The sequence below is a fragment of the Otolemur garnettii genome, unplaced genomic scaffold (assembly GCF_000181295.1).
Source record: "Otolemur garnettii isolate 467f Iridium unplaced genomic scaffold, OtoGar3 scaffold00116, whole genome shotgun sequence".
Lineage (NCBI taxonomy): Eukaryota > Metazoa > Chordata > Mammalia > Primates > Galagidae > Otolemur > Otolemur garnettii.
Window position 1 is genome coordinate 1741034 of NW_003852511.1, and position 3708 is coordinate 1744741.

The following is a 3708-nucleotide window of genomic DNA, read 5'->3' on the forward strand; positions in this document are numbered from 1 at the left end:
TGATAAGCAGTTCTCGATAATCACTTCTCAGCAATTATTTATTACAGTTTAACATAAAATTAACAAAAATAATATAAAACTCATATTCTGGCGAAATAGCCATATGGCGGCCGAAAACCGTATATTCCCTTCTTGTTCTCCAGCCCATTGGTGCATTCTTTCCAAAAATCGGGACTTTTTTAAAACACCGTGGGACGCGGGACAAATTGTTGAAAAGTGGGACTGTCCCGCCAAAACTGGGACGTCTGGTCACCCTATATTAAAGACAACTGCTGTCACAACAGGCAGGGCACGCAGAGGAGTCCCTCAGCTAAGGCCTCCGATTCTCAGAAGGCTAACAAAACGTCTAATGCCCTTCAAGAAGTATGAGCCCTCAGCCTGAGCTTACTAAGGAACAGAAACAGGAAACCCGGGAAGCTTCTGACCTCTCTGATGCTGATGGAACTGGGGCTACAGATGTGAAGGAACTTAAGGTGGCAATGAGGGCCTTGGCCTTTGAACCTAGGAGAGAAGAAATCAAGGTAAGTGAAACTGATAAAGAGGAGACAGGAGAAATGAATCTTAGTGACTTTTAAACTATGATGACTCAGAAAATGTCTGAGAAAGATACCAAAGAGGAAATCCTGAAAGCTTTCAATGATGATCAACCTTGGAAGACATTGTTCAGAGAACAACCTGATGGACACAGAGCTGGATGAGAACCTACCTGACAAGGAGCTGCGGGAACTGATGACGACAGCGCTGATGGAGACAGAGCGGTCCAGGAGCGACTTGAAGGTCAGCCTTTCTGAAGGTCAGTGTCGAGCATCTGTACTAGATTTACTGTCTGCCATTGTGTGAAATCTGCCTCTTGAGAACACAAACTATTTTTCTCCCACAGACATCCTTGCATAGCTTTAGTAGTAACCTTCAAGTTGTTTTTTTGTTTTTTTTTTTTTTGGTATTAAAGTTCTCAAGCAAAACAACAACCCATTGAAATGGAGAAAGGGTCTTGGAGCTCTGACCACCGGCCATTCTTCCTCATGTCCTCAACACACATTCCCAGATATGTGCAAACACAAAGACTTCTTAGACAAGTACATGGTGGACACATGTCACGCCAAGCAGTGGTCATTCTATAATAATTCCAGGTTTTAGCTGACACTTGAGTGAAATTTTCTTTCTTATAAAACCCAGTGAACTCTTGTACTGGCATTTAGATGTGTATTAATCGTTCATGTCTTAAAAAATAAAATGTTCCTTAGTTAAAAAAAAAAAAAAAGACAGATGCCCCCCCAAACAGTCCCTGTTTATACCTGTTATCCCAACCTGGTATTAAAAGCATCCTTTTCACTTTGAAAGCCTACCAAGATGGCTCTAACAAGTGGCCTGAGTTTTAGAAAGCTACAATTGCAATGTGTCTCAATTTTTATGAAGCACCAAAACAGCTGATGAAGTTACTAGCAGTCTGTCAATTATGTGCATTTAAGATTATGTGCAGGTTAAGGGCAGGGAAGGAAATTCTCACACAGAATTTCTGCAGCCAATATAACCAATTCTGAGCTTAAAAATCAAAGCACGGGTTCCTAAAAATAATAATAATAATAATCACAGCATTAGTGTATGATTCAGAAATTCTACTTCTGGGTATATGCCCAAAACAATTGAAAGCAGGATGTCAAAGAGCTATTTGTACACCTATGTACAGACAGCACTATTCACAACAGCCAAAAGCTGGTGTTCATTGATCAACAAACAGACAAACAAAACGTGCTGAGTATACACAATGGACTATTACTCAGCTTTGAAAGGGAAGGAAATTCTGATACATGCCACATGGATGAATGCTGAAGATACCACGCTGAATGAAATACGCCAGTCTCAAAAAGGACAAATACTGTATGATACCACTTACATGAGGTACAGACATGAGTCAAACTCAGAGACAGTACGATGGTGGTCACCACATATTCAGGAGAGGGGAAATGGGACTGCTATTTAATAAACAGTTACATTTTGCAGGATGAAGCATTTTGGAGGTGGATGGTGGTTATGGCTAGATGACAATGTGAATCACCTTAACACCAGTGAACTGCCTTTGTTACTCCATTTTTTTTAAACAAAGGTGTTTATAAAAAAATTTCTAGCATTAATGAGAAGAAAGTTTCACTAGGTTAGTTAAATGCAGCCAAGTATTCATGCACGCAAGCCATCCACTCTGCAAATATGTACTTGCTAGCTCCTAGGAATCAGCTACTGGACTAGGAACGGGGCGGGGGGGGAAGATGCATGCAATAGTCAGTCTCTGCCACAGAGGATGTGCAGCGGGAACCCCACAAGCACAGGACGCCTTATTGTGTCGCACTTCACTTTACTCCGCTTTGTAGCTACTGTGTAATTTTATTTTCAAGTTGAAGGTCTGCAGCAACCCGGATCAAGCAAGTCTATCAGGCCATTTTCCAGTACATGTGTTCACTCTGTTGTCGGTGTCATTTTTAGAAAAAGTTATGATTATTTCAAACTTTTTCTTTATATCTGTATGGTGATCTGTTATCAGTGATCTTTGATGTTACTACTCTAATTAGTTGGGGGTATTATAAACCACACCCATATCAGATTGCCAACTAAATCACTAACTTTTGTGCTGTGACTGCCAACCAATCACATTCCCCCATCTCCTGCCCTTCTCCTTCAGCCTCCTTATTACCTAAGATATGATATTGAAAATTAAGCCAATTAAACTCTACAAGGACCTATGAGTGTTCAAGTGAAAGAAAGAGTTGCATGTCATTCACTTGAAATAAAAGTTAGAAATGATTACACTTCAGAATGCATGTGGATAGCCGAGACAGGATGAAAGTCAGGCCTCCTGCACCAGTTAGCCAAGTTGCAAATGCAAAGGACAGTCATTGAAGGGGATGAGAAGTGCTACTCCAGGGCACACTCACAGTGCTCCTACCCTAACCCGCTTTACAGCCTTAGTGCTGATAGGGACAGAGAAAGTGGTCTGGACAGGTCCATCCAGACACAGCACTCAAGTCAAAGCCTAAGTCAGAACAAGCCCGAGCTCTCTTCAATTCTGTGACGGCAGAGATAGGTGAAGAGGCCACAGAAGAAAAGTTGGAAACTAGCAGAGGTTGGTTCATAAGGTTTTAAGAAAGAGGCCATCTCGAGAATCAAAAAATGCTGAAGTAGAAGTTGCAGCTTGTTATCCAGAAGATCCAGCTGGGATCATTGGTGAACACAGCAACACTAAACAACAGATTTTTAATGCAGATAAAACAGTTTTCTAGTGGAAAAAGATGCTGATATGCTAGAACTTTCATATCTAGGGAGAAAAAGTCAAACTTGGCTTCAAAGCATCAAACTTTGGACAGGCCAGTTCTCATGTTAAAGGTCAACACAGCTGATGGGTGACCTGATGTTGAAACCGATGCTCCTTTACCATTCCAAAAACTCTGGAGCCCTAGGAGTAAAGCTAGTCTGCCTGTGCTCTATCCACAGAACAACACACCGTATATGACAGCACACCTGTTTATAGTACAGCTTATTGAATAGTTTAAGCCAACTGGAAGACCTACTGCTGAGATAAAAAGAGTCCTTTCAAAATATTACTGTTCATTGACAATGCGCCTTGTCATCTCAGAGCTCTGAGGAAGATGTACAAGAAGATCACTGTTGTTTTCACATCTGCTAATACCACACCCACACTGCAGCCCAGGGATCTGC

General features: G+C 41.4%; 1 protein-coding gene and 1 pseudogene across 3 annotated transcripts in view; one reads left to right on the forward strand and one right to left on the reverse strand.

The window, feature by feature from the left end:
• Nucleotides 1–3708, reverse strand: part of SIPA1L2 (signal induced proliferation associated 1 like 2) — a 234625-nt gene that overhangs the window by 186800 nt on the left and 44117 nt on the right. The gene's annotated exons all lie outside the window — the stretch shown is intronic.
• The window catches only part of LOC105887761, an 83518-nt pseudogene continuing 80449 nt past the window's right edge, over nt 640–3708 (forward strand).